This window comes from Ambystoma mexicanum, chromosome 5p, assembly GCF_040938575.1.
Source record: "Ambystoma mexicanum isolate Mex_15411 chromosome 5p, UKY_AmexF1_1, whole genome shotgun sequence".
Classification (NCBI taxonomy): domain Eukaryota; kingdom Metazoa; phylum Chordata; class Amphibia; order Caudata; family Ambystomatidae; genus Ambystoma; species Ambystoma mexicanum.
The window spans coordinates 84,385,470-84,403,179 of NC_090930.1; positions in this window are offsets into that span (position 1 = coordinate 84,385,470).

Sequence of the window (17,710 nt, forward strand, 5' to 3'; positions counted from 1 at the left end):
CTTGTGAAGTGCGGGTGTCTTGCAGGATTCATACTTGTGAAGTGCAGGTGGCTTGCAGGATTCATACTTGTGAGTGCAAGCCATCGGCGGGACTCATGCTTGTGAAGAGCAGGCTTCCAACGGGATTCATGCATGTGAAGTGTAGACTGCCCACGGATTCATGCTTGTGAATTGCAGGTGGCCAATGAGATTCATGCTTATGAAGTGCAGGTGGCACGTGGGATTCATGCTTGTGAAGTGCAAGCTGCCCACGGGATTCATGCTTATGAAGTGCAGGTGGCCCGTGGGATTCATGCTTATGAAGTGCAGGTGGCCCGTGGGATTCATGCTTATGAAGTGTAGGTGGCCCGTGATATTCATGCTTAGGAAGTGCAAGCTGCCCACGTGTTTCATGCTTATGAAGTGCAGGAAGCCCGTGGTATTCATGCATATGAAGTGCAGGTGGCCCGTGGGATTCATGCTTATGAAGTGCAAGCTGCCCACGTGTTTCATGCTTATGAAGTGCAGGTGGCCTGTGGGATTCATGCTTATGAAGTGCAGGTGGCACGTGGGATTCATGCTTGTGAAGTGCAACCTGCCCACGGGATTCATGCTTATGAAGTGCAGGTGGCCCGTGGGATTCATGCTTATGAAGTGCAGGTGGCACGTGGGATTCATGCTTGTGAAGTGCAATCTGCCCACGTGTTTCATGCTTATGAAGTGCAGGTGGCCCGTGGGATTCATGCTTATGAAGTGCAGGTGGCCCGTGGGATTCATGCTTATGAAGTGCAGATGGCCCGTGGGATTCATGCTTATGAAGTGCAGGTGGCAAGTGGGATTCATGCTTGTGAAGTGCAACCTGCCCACGGGATTCAAGCTTGTGAAGTGCAACCTGCCCACGGGATTCATGCTTATGAAGTGCAGGTGGCCCGTGGGATTCATGCTTATGAAGTGCAGGTGGCACGTGGGATTCATGCTTGTGAAGTGTAATCTGCCCACGTGTTTCATGCTTATGAAGTGCAGGTGGCCCACGGGATTCATGCTTATGAAGTGCAGGTGGAACGTGGGATTCATGCTTATGAAATGCACATGGCCTGTGGGATTCATGCTTATGAAGTGCAGACCATCCGCGTGATTCATGCTTGTGAAGTGCAAGCTGCCTGCGGGATTCATGCTTGTGAAGTTCAGGTGGAACGTGGGATTCATGCTTATGAAATGCACATGGCCTGTGGGATTCATGCTTGTGAAGTGCGAGCTGCCCACGGGATTCATGCTTGTGAAGTTCAGGCTGCCCGAGGGATTCATGTTTGTGAAGTGCAAGCTGCCCACGGGATTCATGTTTGTGAAGTGCAGGCTGCCCATGGGATTCATGCTGGTGAAGTGCATGTGACCCGTGGAATTCATGCTTTTGAAGTGCAGGTAGGCCGTGGGATTCATGCTTGTGAAGTGGAGGCTGCCCGCGAGGTTCATGCTTCTGAAGTGTAGGTGGCCCATGGGATTCATGCTTGTGAAGTGCAGGTGGCCTGGGAAATTCAATCTTGTTAAGTGCAGGTAGTCCGCGGGATTCATACTTGTGAAGTGCAGGCTACCCGCGAGGTTCATGCTTATGAAATGTAGGTGGCCAATGGGATTCATGCTTGTGAAGTGCAGGCGGCATGTGGAATTCATACCTGTGAAGTGCAGCCTGCCCGTGGGATTTATGCTTGTGAAGTGCAAGCTGCCCACGGGTTTCATGCTTGTGAAGTGCAGGCCGTCCGCGGGATTCATGCTTGTGAAGTGCAGGTGGCCTGGTGGATTCATGCTTATAAAGTGCAGGTGGCCCACGGGATTGATGCTTGTGAAGTTCAGTCTGCCCACAGGATTATTGTTTGTGAAGAGCAGGTGGCCCGCAGGATTCATGCTTGTGAGTGCAAGCCGCCGGCGGGACTCATGCTTGTGAAGTGCAGGCTTCCAATGGGATTCATGCATGTGAAGTGTAGACTGGCCACAGATTCATGCTTGTGAATTGCAGGTGGCCAATGAGATTCATGCTTATGAAGTGCAGGTGGCACGTGGGATTCATGCTTGTGAAGTGCAAGCTGCCCACGGGATTCATGCTTATGAAGTGCAGGTGGCCCGTGGGATTCATGCTTATGAAGTGCAGGTGGCCCGTGGGATTCATGCTTATGAAGTGTAGGTGGCCCGTGATATTCATGCTTATGAAGTGCAAGCTGCCCACGTGTTTCATGCTTATGAAGTGCAGGAAGCCCGTGGTATTCATGCATATGAAGTGCAGGTGGCCCGTGGGATTCATGCTTATGAAGTGCAAGCTGCCCACGTGTTTCATGCTTATGAAGTGCAGGTGGCCTGTGGGATTCATGCTTATGAAGTGCAGGTGGCACGTGGGATTCATGCTTGTGAAGTGCAACCTTCCCACGGGATTCATGCTTATGAAGTGCAGGTGGCCCGTGGGATTCATGCTTATGAAGTGCAGGTGGCACGTGGGATTCATGCTTGTGAAGTGCAATCTGCCCACGTGTTTCATGCTTATGAAGTGCAGGTGGCCCGTGGGATTCATGATTATGAAGTGCAGGTGGCCCGTGGGATTCATGCTTATGAAGTGCAGGTGGCCCGTGGGATTCATGCTTATGAAGTGCAGGTGGCACGTGGGATTCATGCTTGTGAAGTGCAACCTGCCCACAGGATTCATGCTTGTGAAGTTCAACCTGCCCACGGGATTCATGCTTATGAAGTGCAGGTGGCCCGTGGGATTCATGCTTATGAAGTGCAGGTGGCACGTGGGATTCATGCTTGTGAAGTGCAATCTGCCCACGTGTTTCATGCTTATGAAGTGCAGGTGGCCCACGGGATTCATGCTTATGAAGTGCAGGTGGAACGTGGGATTCATGCTTATGAAATGCACATGGCCTGTGGGATTCATGCTTATGAAGTGCAGACCATCCGCGTGATACATGCTTGTGAAGTGCAAGCTGCCTGCGGGATTCATGCTTGTTAAGTTCAGGTGGAACGTGGGATTCATGCTTATGAAATGCACATGGCCTATGGGATTCATGCTTGTGAAGTGCGAGCTGCCCACGGGATTCATGCTTGTGAAGTTCAGGCTGCCCGAGGGATTCATGTTTGTGAAGTGCAAGCTGCCCACGGGATTCATGTTTGTGAAGTGCAGGCTGCCCACGGGTTTCATGCTTGTGAAGTGCAGGTGGCCCGTGGGATTCATACTTATGAAGTGCAGGTGGCCTGGTGGATTCATGTTTATAAAGTGCAGGTGGCCCACGGGATTGATGCTTGTGAAGTTCAGTCTGCCCACAGGATTCATGTTTGTGAAGAGCAGATGACCCTCAGGATTCATGCTTATGAAGTGCAGGTGGCCCGTGGGATTCATGCTTATGAAGTGCAGGCCATCTGCGGGAATCATGCTTGTGAAGTGCAGGTGGCCTGGTGGATTCATGTTTATAAAGTGCAGGTGGCCCACGGGATTGATGCTTGTGAAGTTCAGTCTGCCCACAGGATTCATGATTGTGAAGAGCATATGGCCCGCAGGATTCATGCTTGTGAAGTGCAGGCCGCCGGCGGGACTCATGCTTGTGAAGTGCAGGCTTCCAACGAGATTCATGCATGTGAAGTGTAGGCTGCCCACGGATTCATGCTTGTGAAGTGCAGGTGGCCAACGAGGTTCATGCTTGTGAAGTGAAGGTGGCCCATGGGATTCATACTTGTGAAGTGCGGGTGGCTTGCAGGATTCATACTTGTGAAGTGCGGGTGGCTTGCAGGATTCATACTTGTGAAGTCTAGGTGGTTTGAAGGATTCATGCTTCTGAAATGAAGATGGCTTGCAAGATTCATAGTTGTGAAGTGCAGGATGCCCACAAGATTCATGCTTATGAAATGCACGTGGCCTGTGGGATTCATGCTTGTGAAGTGCATGCTGCGCAGGGTATTCATGCTTGTGAAGTGCAAGCTGCCTGCGGGATTCATGCTTGTGAAGTGTAAGCTGCCCACTGGATTCATGCTTGTGAAGTTCAGGCTGCCCCAGGGATTCATGTTTGTGAAGTGCATGTGACACGTGGAATTCATGCTTGTGAAGTGCAGGTAGGCCGTGGGATTCATGCTTGTGAAGTGGAGGCTGCCCGCGAGGTTCATGCTTCTGAAGTGTAGGTGGCCCATGGGATTCATGCTTGTGAAGTGCAGGTAGTCCGCTGGATTCATGCTTGTGAAGTGCAGGCTACCCGCGAGGTTCATGCTTATGAAGTGTAGGTGGCCAATGGAATTCATGCTTGTGAAGTGCAGGTGACATGTGGAATTCATACCTGTGAAGTGCAGCCTGTCCGTGGTATTTATGCTTGTGAAGTGCAAGCTGCTCACGGGTTTCATGCTTGTGAAGCACTGGTGGCCCATGGGATTCATTCCTATGAAGTGAAGGCCGTCCATGGGATTCATGCTTGTGAAGTGCAGGTGGCCTGGTGGATTCATGCTTATAAAGTGCAGGTGGCCCATGGGATTTATGCTTGTGAAGTGCAGTCTGCCCACAGGATTGATGTTTGTGAAGAGCAGGTGGCCCGCAGGATTCATGCTTGTGAAGTGCAGGCCGTCGGTGGGACTCATGCTTGTGAAGTGCAGGCTTCCAACGAGATTCATGCATGTGAAGTGTAGGCTGCCCACGGATTCATGCTTGTGAAGTGCAGGTGGCCAATGAGGTTCATGCTTGTGAAGTGAAGGTGGCCCATGGGATTCATACTTGTGAAGTGCGGGTGGCTTGCAGGATTCATACTTGTGAAGTGCGGGTGGCTTGCAGGATTCATACTTGTGAAGTCTAGGTGGTTTGAAGGATTCATGCTTCTGAAATGAAGATGGCTTGCAAGATTCATAGTTGTGAAGTGCAGGATGCCCACAAGATTCATGCTTATGAAATGCACGTGGCCTGTGGGATTCATGCTTGTGAAGTGCATGCTGCGCAGGGTATTCATGCTTGTGAAGTGCAAGCTGCCTGCGGGATTCATGCTTGTGAAGTGCAAGCTGCCCACTGGATTCATGCTTGTGAAGTTCAGGCTGCCCCAGGGATTCATGTTTGTGAAGTGCATGTGACACGTGGAATTCATGCTTGTGAAGTGCAGGTAGGCCGTGGGATTCATGCTTGTGAAGTGGAGGCTGCCCGCGAGGTTCATGCTTCTGAAGTGTAGGTGGCCCATGGGATTCATGCTTGTGAAGTGCAGGTAGTCCGCTGGATTCATGCTTGTGAAGTGCAGGCTACGCGCGAGGTTCATGCTTATGAAGTGTAGGTGGCCAATGGAATTCATGCTTGTGAAGTGCAGGTGACATGTGGAATTCATACCTGTGAAGTGCAGCCTGTCCGTGGTATTTATGCTTGTGAAGTGCAAGCTGCTCACGGGTTTCATGCTTGTGAAGCACTGGTGGCCCATGGGATTCATTCCTATGAAGTGAAGGCCGTCCATGGGATTCATGCTTGTGAAGTGCAGGTGGCCTGGTGGATTCATGCTTATAAAGTGCAGGTGGCCCATGGGATTTATGCTTGTGAAGTGCAGTCTGCCCACAGGATTGATGTTTGTGAAGAGCAGGTGGCCCGCAGGATTCATGCTTGTGAAGTGCAGGCCGTCGGTGGGACTCATGCTTGTGAAGTGCAAGCTGCCCACGGGTTTCATGCTTGTGAAGTGCAGGCCATCCGTGGGATTCATGCTTGTGAAGTGCAGGTGGCCTGGTGGATTCATGCTTATAAAGTGCAGGTGGCCCACGGGATTGATGCTTGTGAAGTTCAGTCTGCCCACAGGATTATTGTTTGTGAAGAGCAGGTGGCCCGCAGGATTCATGCTTGTGAGTGCAAGCCATCGGCGGGACTCATGCTTGTGAAGAGCAGGCTTCCAACGGGATTCATGCATGTGAAGTGTAGACTGCCCACGGATTCATGCTTGTGAAGTGCAGGTGGCCAATGAGGTTCATGCTTGTGAAGTGAAGGTGGCCCATGGGATTCATACTTGTGAAGTGCGGGTGTCTTGCAGGATTCATACTTGTGAAGTGCAGGTGGCTTGCAGGATTCATACTTGTGAAGTGTGGGTGGCTTGCAGGATTCATACTTGTGAAGTCTAAGTGGTTTGAAGGATTCATGCTTCTGAAATGAAGATGGCTTGCAAGATTCATAGTTGTGAAGTGCAGGATGCCAACAAGATTCATGCTTCTGAAGTGCAGGTCGCCTGTGGAATTTATGCTTATGAAGTGCAGGTGGCTTGTGGTATTCATGCTTGTGAAGTGCAGGGTGCCCGCAGGATTCATGCATGTGAAGTGCAGGTGGGCTGGTGGATTCATGCTTATAAAGTGCAGGTGGCCCATGGGATTTATGCTTGTGAAGTGCAGTCTGCCCACAGGATTCATGTTTGTGAAGAGCAGGTGGCCCGCAGGATTCATGCTTGTGAAGTGCAGGCCGTCGGCGGGACTCATGCTTGTGAAGTGCAAGCTGCCCACGGGTTTCATGCTTGTGAAGTGCAGGCCGTCCGCGGGATTCATGCTTGTGAAGTGCAGGTGGCCTGGTGGATTCATGCTTATAAAGTGCAGGTGGCCCACGGGATTGATGCTTGTGAAGTTCAGTCTGCCCACAGGATTATTGTTTGTGAAGAGCAGGTGGCCCGCAGGATTCATGCTTGTGAGTGCAAGCCGCCGGCGGGACTCATGCTTGTGAAGTGCAGGCTTCCAATGGGATTCATGCATGTGAAGTGTAGACTGGCCACGGATTCATGCTTGTGAATTGCAGGTGGCCAATGAGATTCATGCTTATGAAGTGCAGGTGGCACGTGGGATTCATGCTTGTGAAGTGCAAGCTGCCCACGGGATTCATGCTTATGAAGTGCAGGTGGCCCGTGGGATTCATGCTTATGAAGTGCAGGTGGCCCGTGGGATTCATGCTTATGAAGTGTAGGTGGCCCGTGATATTCATGCTTAGGAAGTGCAAGCTGCCCACGTGTTTCATGCTTATGAAGTGCAGGAAGCCCGTGGTATTCATGCATATGAAGTGCAGGTGGCCCGTGGGATTCATGCTTATGAAGTGCAAGCTGCCCACGTGTTTCATGCTTATGAAGTGCAGGTGGCCTGTGGGATTCATGCTTATGAAGTGCAGGTGGCACGTGGGATTCATGCTTGTGAAGTGCAACCTGCCCACGGGATTCATGCTTATGAAGTGCAGGTGGCCCGTGGGATTCATGCTTATGAAGTGCAGGTGGCACGTGGGATTCATGCTTGTGAAGTGCAATCTGCCCACGTGTTTCATGCTTATGAAGTGCAGGTGGCCCGTGGGATTCATGCTTATGAAGTGCAGGTGGCCCGTGGGATTCATGCTTATGAAGTGCAGGTGGCCCGTGGGATTCATGCTTATGAAGTGCAGGTGGCACGTGGGATTCATGCTTGTGAAGTGCAACCTGCCCACGGGATTCATGCTTGTGAAGTGCAACCTGCCCACGGGATTCATGCTTATGAAGTGCAGGTGGCCCGTGGGATTCATGCTTATGAAGTGCAGGTGGCACGTGGGATTCATGCTTGTGAAGTGCAATCTGCCCACGTGTTTCATGCTTATGAAGTGCAGGTGGCCCACGGGATTCATGCTTATGAAGTGCAGGTGGAACGTGGGATTCATGCTTATGAAATGCACATGGCCTGTGGGATTCATGCTTATGAAGTGCAGACCATCCGCGTGATTCATGCTTGTGAAGTGCAAGCTGCCTGCAGGATTCATGCTTGTGAAGTTCAGGTGGAACGTGGGATTCATGCTTATGAAATGCACATGGCCTGTGGGATTCATGCTTGTGAAGTGCGAGCTGCCCACGGGATTCATGCTTGTGAAGTTCAGGCTGCCCGAGGGATTCATGTTTGTGAAGTGCAAGCTGCCCACGGGATTCATGTTTGTGAAGTGCAGGCTGCCCATGGGATTCATGCTGGTGAAGTGCATGTGACCCGTGGAATTCATGCTTTTGAAGTGCAGGTAGGCCGTGGGATTCATGCTTGTGAAGTGGAGGCTGCCCGCGAGGTTCATGCTTCTGAAGTGTAGGTGGCCCATGGGATTCATGCTTGTGAAGTGCAGGTGGCCTGGGAAATTCAATCTTGTGAAGTGCAGGTAGTCCGCGGGATTCATACTTGTGAAGTGCAGGCTACCCGCGAGGTTCATGCTTATGAAGTGTAGGTGGCCAATGGGATTCATGCTTGTGAAGTGCAGGCGGCATGTGGAATTCATACCTGTGAAGTGCAGCCTGCCCGTGGGATTTATGCTTGTGAAGTGCAAGCTGCCCACGGGTTTCATGCTTGTGAAGTGCAGGCCGTCCGCGGGATTCATGCTTGTGAAGTGCAGGTGGCCTGGTGGATTCATGCTTATAAAGTGCAGGTGGCCCACGGGATTGATGCTTGTGAAGTTCAGTCTGCCCACAGGATTATTGTTTGTGAAGAGCAGGTGGCCCGCAGGATTCATGCTTGTGAGTGCAAGCCGCCGGCGGGACTCATGCTTGTGAAGTGCAGGCTTCCAATGGGATTCATGCATGTGAAGTGTAGACTGGCCACAGATTCATGCTTGTGAATTGCAGGTGGCCAATGAGATTCATGCTTATGAAGTGCAGGTGGCACGTGGGATTCATGCTTGTGAAGTGCAAGCTGCCCACGGGATTCATGCTTATGAAGTGCAGGTGGCCCGTGGGATTCATGCTTATGAAGTGCAGGTGGCCCGTGGGATTCATGCTTATGAAGTGTAGGTGGCCCGTGATATTCATGCTTATGAAGTGCAAGCTGCCCACGTGTTTCATGCTTATGAAGTGCAGGAAGCCCGTGGTATTCATGCATATGAAGTGCAGGTGGCCCGTGGGATTCATGCTTATGAAGTGCAAGCTGCCCACGTGTTTCATGCTTATGAAGTGCAGGTGGCCTGTGGGATTCATGCTTATGAAGTGCAGGTGGCACGTGGGATTCATGCTTGTGAAGTGCAACCTGCCCACGGGATTCATGCTTATGAAGTGCAGGTGGCCCGTGGGATTCATGCTTATGAAGTGCAGGTGGCACGTGGAATTCATGCTTGTGAAGTGCAATCTGCCCACGTGTTTCATGCTTATGAAGTGCAGGTGGCCCGTGGGATTCATGATTATGAAGTGCAGGTGGCCCGTGGGATTCATGCTTATGAAGTGCAGGTGGCCCGTGGGATTCATGCTTATGAAGTGCAGGTGGCACGTGGGATTCATGCTTGTGAAGTGCAACCTGCCCACAGGATTCATGCTTGTGAAGTGCAACCTGCCCACGGGATTCATGCTTATGAAGTGCAGGTGGCCCGTGGGATTCATGCTTATGAAGTGCAGGTGGCACGTGGGATTCATGCTTGTGAAGTGCAATCTGCCCACGTGTTTCATGCTTATGAAGTGCAGGTGGCCCACGGGATTCATGCTTATGAAGTGCAGGTGGAACGTGGGATTCATGCTTATGAAATGCACATGGCCTGTGGGATTCATGCTTATGAAGTGCAGACCATCCGCGTGATTCATGCTTGTGAAGTGCAAGCTGCCTGCGGGATTCATGCTTGTTAAGTTCAGGTGGAACGTGGGATTCATGCTTATGAAATGCACATGGCCTGTGGGATTCATGCTTGTGAAGTGCGAGCTGCCCACGGGATTCATGCTTGTGAAGTTCAGGCTGCCCGAGGGATTCATGTTTGTGAAGTGCAAGCTGCCCACGGGATTCATGTTTGTGAAGTGCAGGCTGCCCACGGGTTTCATGCTTGTGAAGTGCAGGTGGCCCGTGGGATTCATACTTATGAAGTGCAGGTGGCCTGGTGGATTCATGTTTATAAAGTGCAGGTGGCCCACGGGATTGATGCTTGTGAAGTTCAGTCTGCCCACAGGATTCATGTTTGTGAAGAGCAGATGACCCTCAGGATTCATGCTTATGAAGTGCAGGTGGCCCGTGGGATTCATGCTTATGAAGTGCAGGCCGTCTGCGGGAATCATGCTTGTGAAGTGCAGGTGGCCTGGTGGATTCATGTTTATAAAGTGCAGGTGGCCCACGGGATTGATGCTTGTGAAGTTCAGTCTGCCCACAGGATTCATGATTGTGAAGAGCATATGGCCCGCAGGATTCATGCTTGTGAAGTGCAGGCCGCCGGCGGGACTCATGCTTGTGAAGTGCAGGCTTCCAACGAGATTCATGCATGTGAAGTGTAGGCTGCCCACGGATTCATGCTTGTGAAGTGCAGGTGGCCAACGAGGTTCATGCTTGTGAAGTGAAGGTGGCCCATGGGATTCATACTTGTGAAGTGCGGGTGGCTTGCAGGATTCATACTTGTGAAGTGCGGGTGGCTTGCAGGATTCATACTTGTGAAGTCTAGGTGGTTTGAAGTATTCATGCTTCTGAAATGAAGATGGCTTGCAAGATTCATAGTTGTGAAGTGCAGGATGCCCACAAGATTCATGCTTATGAAATGCATGTGGCCTGTGGGATTCATGCTTGTGAAGTGCATGCTGCGCAGGGTATTCATGCTTGTGAAGTGCAAGCTGCCTGCGGGATTCATGCTTGTGAAGTGCAAGCTGCCCACTGGATTCATGCTTGTGAAGTTCAGGCTGCCCCAGGGATTCATGTTTGTGAAGTGCATGTGACACGTGGAATTCATGCTTGTGAAGTGCAGGTAGGCCGTGGGATTCATGCTTGTGAAGTGGAAGCTGCCCGCGAGGTTCATGCTTCTGAAGTGTAGGTGGCCCATGGGATTCATGCTTGTGAAGTGCAGGTGGCCTGGTGGATTCATGCTTATAAAGTGCAGGTGGCCCACGGGATTGATGCTTGTGAAGTTCAGTCTGCCCACAGGATTATTGTTTGTGAAGAGCAGGTGGCCCGCAGGATTCATGCTTCTGAGTGCAAGCCGCCGGCGGGACTCATGCTTGTGAAGTGCAGGCTTCCAATGGGATTCATGCATGTGAAGTGTAGACTGGCCACGGATTCATGCTTGTGAATTGCAGGTGGCCAATGAGATTCATGCTTATGAAGTGCAGGTGGCACGTGGGATTCATGCTTGTGAAGTGCAAGCTGCCCACGGGATTCATGCTTATGAAGTGCAGGTGGCCCGTGGGATTCATGCTTATGAAGTGCAGGTGGCCCGTGGGATTCATGCTTATGAAGTGTAGGTGGCCCGTGATATTCATGCTTATGAAGTGCAAGCTGCCCACGTGTTTCATGCTTATGAAGTGCAGGAAGCCCGTGGTATTCATGCATATGAAGTGCAGGTGGCCCGTGGGATTCATGCTTATGAAGTGCAAGCTGCCCACGTGTTTCATGCTTATGAAGTGCAGGTGGCCTGTGGGATTCATGCTTATGAAGTGCAGGTGGCACGTGGGATTCATGCTTGTGAAGTGCAACCTGCCCACGGGATTCATGCTTATGAAGTGCAGGTGGCCCGTGGGATTCATGCTTGTGAAGTGCGAGCTGCCCACGGGATTCATGCTTGTGAAGTTCAGGCTGCCCGAGGGATTCATGTTTGTGAAGTGCAACCTGCCCACGGGATTCATGCTTGTGAAGTGCAACCTGCCCACGGGATTCATGCTTATGAAGTGCAGGTGGCCCGTGGGATTCATGCTTATGAAGTGCAGGTGGCACGTGGGATTCATGCTTGTGAAGTGCAATCTGCCCACGTGTTTCATGCTTATGAAGTGCAGGTGGCCCACGGGATTCATGCTTATGAAGTGCAGGTGGAACGTGGGATTCATGCTTATGAAATGCACATGGCCTGTGGGATTCATGCTTATGAAGTGCAGACCATCCGCGTGATTCATGCTTGTGAAGTGCAAGCTGCCTGCGGGATTCATGCTTGTGAAGTTCAGGTGGAACGTGGGATTCATGCTTATGAAATGCACATGGCCTGTGGGATTCATGCTTGTGAAGTGCGAGCTGCCCACGGGATTCATGCTTGTGAAGTTCAGGCTGCCCGAGGGATTCATGTTTGTGAAGTGCAAGCTGCCCACGGGATTCATGTTTGTGAAGTGCAGGCTGCCCATGGGATTCATGCTGGTGAAGTGCATGTGACCCGTGGAATTCATGCTTTTGAAGTGCAGGTAGGCCGTGGGATTCATGCTTGTGAAGTGGAGGCTGCCCGCGAGGTTCATGCTTCTGAAGTGTAGGTGGCCCATGGGATTCATGCTTGTGAAGTGCAGGTGGCCTGGGAAATTCAATCTTGTGAAGTGCAGGTAGTCCGCGGGATTCATACTTGTGAAGTGCAGGCTACCCGCGAGGTTCATGCTTATGAAGTGTAGGTGGCCAATGGGATTCATGCTTGTGAAGTGCAGGCGGCATGTGGAATTCATACCTGTGAAGTGCAGCCTGCCCGTGGGATTTATGCTTGTGAAGTGCAAGCTGCCCACGGGTTTCATGCTTGTGAAGTGCAGGCCGTCCGCGGGATTCATGCTTGTGAAGTGCAGGTGGCCTGGTGGATTCATGCTTATAAAGTGCAGGTGGCCCACGGGATTGATGCTTGTGAAGTTCAGTCTGCCCACAGGATTATTGTTTGTGAAGAGCAGGTGGCCCGCAGGATTCATGCTTGTGAGTGCAAGCCGCCGGCGGGACTCATGCTTGTGAAGTGCAGGCTTCCAATGGGATTCATGCATGTGAAGTGTAGACTGGCCACAGATTCATGCTTGTGAATTGCAGGTGGCCAATGAGATTCATGCTTATGAAGTGCAGGTGGCACGTGGGATTCATGCTTGTGAAGTGCAAGCTGCCCACGGGATTCATGCTTATGAAGTGCAGGTGGCCCGTGGGATTCATGCTTATGAAGTGCAGGTGGCCCGTGGGATTCATGCTTATGAAGTGTAGGTGGCCCGTGATATTCATGCTTATGAAGTGCAAGCTGCCCACGTGTTTCATGCTTATGAAGTGCAGGAAGCCCGTGGTATTCATGCATATGAAGTGCAGGTGGCCCGTGGGATTCATGCTTATGAAGTGCAAGCTGCCCACGTGTTTCATGCTTATGAAGTGCAGGTGGCCTGTGGGATTCATGCTTATGAAGTGCAGGTGGCACGTGGGATTCATGCTTGTGAAGTGCAACCTGCCCACGGGATTCATGCTTATGAAGTGCAGGTGGCCCGTGGGATTCATGCTTATGAAGTGCAGGTGGCACGTGGAATTCATGCTTGTGAAGTGCAATCTGCCCACGTGTTTCATGCTTATGAAGTGCAGGTGGCCCGTGGGATTCATGATTATGAAGTGCAGGTGGCCCGTGGGATTCATGCTTATGAAGTGCAGGTGGCCCGTGGGATTCATGCTTATGAAGTGCAGGTGGCACGTGGGATTCATGCTTGTGAAGTGCAACCTGCCCACAGGATTCATGCTTGTGAAGTGCAACCTGCCCACGGGATTCATGCTTATGAAGTGCAGGTGGCCCGTGGGATTCATGCTTATGAAGTGCAGGTGGCACGTGGGATTCATGCTTGTGAAGTGCAATCTGCCCACGTGTTTCATTCTTATGAAGTGCAGGTGGCCCACGGGATTCATGCTTATGAAGTGCAGGTGGAACGTGGGATTCATGCTTATGAAATGCACATGGCCTGTGGGATTCATGCTTATGAAGTGCAGACCATCCGCGTGATTCATGCTTGTGAAGTGCAAGCTGCCTGCGGGATTCATGCTTGTTAAGTTCAGGTGGAACGTGGGATTCATGCTTATGAAATGCACATGGCCTGTGGGATTCATGCTTGTGAAGTGCGAGCTGCCCACGGGATTCATGCTTGTGAAGTTCAGGCTGCCCGAGGGATTCATGTTTGTGAAGTGCAAGCTGCCCACGGGATTCATGTTTGTGAAGTGCAGGCTGCCCACGGGTTTCATGCTTGTGAAGTGCAGGTGGCCCGTGGGATTCATACTTATGAAGTGCAGGTGGCCTGGTGGATTCATGTTTATAAAGTGCAGGTGGCCCACGGGATTGATGCTTGTGAAGTTCAGTCTGCCCACAGGATTCATGTTTGTGAAGAGCAGATGACCCTCAGGATTCATGCTTATGAAGTGCAGGTGGCCCGTGGGATTCATGCTTATGAAGTGCAGGCCGTCTGCGGGAATCATGCTTGTGAAGTGCAGGTGGCCTGGTGGATTCATGTTTATAAAGTGCAGGTGGCCCACGGGATTGATGCTTGTGAAGTTCAGTCTGCCCACAGGATTCATGATTGTGAAGAGCATATGGCCCGCAGGATTCATGCTTGTGAAGTGCAGGCCGCCGGCGGGACTCATGCTTGTGAAGTGCAGGCTTCCAACGAGATTCATGCATGTGAAGTGTAGGCTGCCCACGGATTCATGCTTGTGAAGTGCAGGTGGCCAACGAGGTTCATGCTTGTGAAGTGAAGGTGGCCCATGGGATTCATACTTGTGAAGTGCGGGTGGCTTGCAGGATTCATACTTGTGAAGTGCGGGTGGCTTGCAGGATTCATACTTGTGAAGTCTAGGTGGTTTGAAGGATTCATGCTTCTGAAATGAAGATGGCTTGCAAGATTCATAGTTGTGAAGTGCAGGATGCCCACAAGATTCATGCTTATGAAATGCATGTGGCCTGTGGGATTCATGCTTGTGAAGTGCATGCTGCGCAGGGTATTCATGCTTGTGAAGTGCAAGCTGCCTGCGGGATTCATGCTTGTGAAGTGCAAGCTGCCCACTGGATTCATGCTTGTGAAGTTCAGGCTGCCCCAGGGATTCATGTTTGTGAAGTGCATGTGACACGTGGAATTCATGCTTGTGAAGTGCAGGTAGGCCGTGGGATTCATGCTTGTGAAGTGGAAGCTGCCCGCGAGGTTCATGCTTCTGAAGTGTAGGTGGCCCATGGGATTCATGCTTGTGAAGTGCAGGTAGTCCACTGGATTCATGCTTGTGAAGTGCAGGCTACCCGCGAGGTTCATGCTTATGAAGTGTAGGTGGCCAATGGAATTCATGCTTGTGAAGTGCAGGTGACATGTGGAATTCATACCTGTGAAGTGCAGCCTGTCCGTGGGATTTATGCTTGTGAAGTGCAAGCTGCTCACGGGTTTCATGCTTGTGAAGCACTGGTGGCCCATGGGATTCATTCCTATGAAGTGAAGGCCGTCCATGGGATTCATGCTTGTGAAGTGCAGGTCGCCTGGTGGATTCATGCTTATAAAGTGCAGGTGGCCCATGGGATTTATGCTTGTGAAGTGCAGTCTGCCCACAGGATTGATGTTTGTGAAGAGCAGGTGGCCCGCAGGATTCATGCTTGTGAAGTGCAGGCCGTCGGTGGGACTCGTGCTTGTGAAGTGCAAGCTGCCCACGGGTTTCATGCTTGTGAAGTGCAGGCCATCCGTGGGATTCATGCTTGTGAAGTGCAGGTGGCCTGGTGGATTCATGCTTATAAAGTGCAGGTGGCCCACGGGATTGATGCTTGTGAAGTTCAGTCTGCCCACAGGATTATTGTTTGTGAAGAGCAGGTGGCCCGCAGGATTCATGCTTGTGAGTGCAAGCCGTCGGCGGGACTCATGCTTGTGAAGTGCAGGCTTCCAACGGGATTCATGCATGTGAAGTGTAGACTGCCCACGGATTCATGCTTGTGAAGTGCAGGTGGCCAATGAGGTTCATGCTTGTGAAGTGAAGGTGGCCCATGGGATTCATACTTGTGAAGTGCGGGTGTCTTGCAGGATTCATACTTGTGAAGTGCAGGTGGCTTGCAGGATTCATACTTGTGAAGTGTGGGTGGCTTGCAGGATTCATACTTGTGAAGTCTAAGTGGTTTGAAGGATTCATGCTTCTGAAATGAAGATGGCTTGCAAGATTCATAGTTGTGAAGTGCAGGATGCCAACAAGATTCATGCTTCTGAAGTGCAGGTCGCCTGTGGAATTTATGCTTCTGAACTGCAGGTGGCTTGTGGTATTCATGCTTGTGAAGTGCAGGGTGCCCGCAGGATTCATGCACTGACACAGCCATTAGCGCCATGAGGGTATGAAAATAGTGAAATGGGTGTCATTACAGGTTTGGTGATATCTCAGTGCTAAATCCGCTGAGATACCACCAAAAAGAATTAGTGTTACCGCTCCAGTAATGCAGCAGTAACAGTAATACTGCCACATTTTTACCTCACCACCCAACTTATTTTGAGGCTCAATATACGGTCCAAATGCTAAGATGTAAGGACATTTTGTGGCATTTGCTGCTCAATACAAGTCCACCAAACTGGAATTCAGGAGAGGGCAGTTCGCTGTGGTATTCACTCCCAGCGGCAAGAACAGCTCTCAGCAGACCCAAATGATTTAACCCCCTCACCCGACCCCCACTCACTGTCTTCCTCACACAGGTGCCTGGCTACCTGCCGACCGCATTCCAAGAGATCTTGGCCCAGGGACACCTACAGGCATCCGTTTGAAAGGAATACATGTTTCTTTGATGAAAGAGAACAAAGAGGATTCAGAAATTATACAGGTATTTAATTTCACTTCAGATTCTGTGGAGAAATGTGATTCGACCAAAAGAAGCCATACCTATTTCCCATTGGCCCATACACAGCGGAGCATTGTAATGAACGACACTGTGTTCAGCAAGAAGACAGTGTATATGTGTCAACCAATGTATAGAGATGCAACTTAATATTCAATGTACAAGATCCGTTCAATTGGGGCAGATTGTTGAGACCTTGTTTTTTTTTTCATAATTGTCTAGGTGTGATGTGTTTAATGTACTGAAATTCAACCGATTTTGCTTAAACAACCCTGTACCCCTAGAGTATGTTTTTGGGCACTTGTGTGTGGCCCACAGAGCAGGGTATGGGCTGGTGGCAGCTCTGTGCTGAATTTGACAGGTGCTCTGAGTATACTCCATTTTGGGGAAACCCAGGCCCTGCCATTGGAATCAGTTGATGCCTGATAGGAGACAAGATGGCCCATGTGGCATCTTGCTTTCTGTTGCCTGTTACCTTGTTTTTCCCAAAGTCTCCGGAAGCAGTGAAATAAAATACTAACAGAAGTAAAGTTGTTTCATCCGAGTCCAGTGCTGGAGGCTCTCACTCATTGGAGGGTTGTCTGACTGCCAAAACATACATGAGACATCACTCGCAAGACTGTGATCGCCGCCCAACATGCCTGCCTATTCCCAACCAAGACTGGCATCAGCCCGTGAGTGCATCCTTCTGCATGGAGTGACAAGCAGTGATTGGACGGCAGATGCAGAAACAAACAGGACCAATCACTGGGACTGAATGGCACTGGTTGGTGGACAGGCCTTCAGAGTGGCTGTCAGTCATTGGAAGAGAGCATCACTTACCGAGGTGTTGGAAAGCAGAATGTTTGGAATGAGGGAGAGTGGGCTTTGTAGTGCACAGGTGAAACTAGTTTTGTGGACGTAGCCACTACATGAGTTTTATTCCTGGGTTTTATGAATGGCGATGTATACTCGTTCCCCACCCAAGCCCATGTCCTCATGTCCGCGTTTGACACGGTCGACCACCCCACCCTCCTGGCCCGACTGTCTGATGCTGGTACTTCAGGCCAAGACCTTGATTGGTTCCAAGCCTTTCTATCTAATCGGACTCAGTCAGTATCTCTGCCTCCTTTCTGTTCCCTTCCTGGCTTGCTCCCCTGCGGAGTCCCTCAGGGGTCTGGCCTTTCGCCCATCCTATTTAATATATTTAATATGTATATCCGTCCTCTCCTGCTTCTTATTCTGTCGCATAGGTTCGGATTTTATTCCTACGCCGACGACACACAGATTCTTGTCTGGCTTGATCTCACAAGAGCAGACACC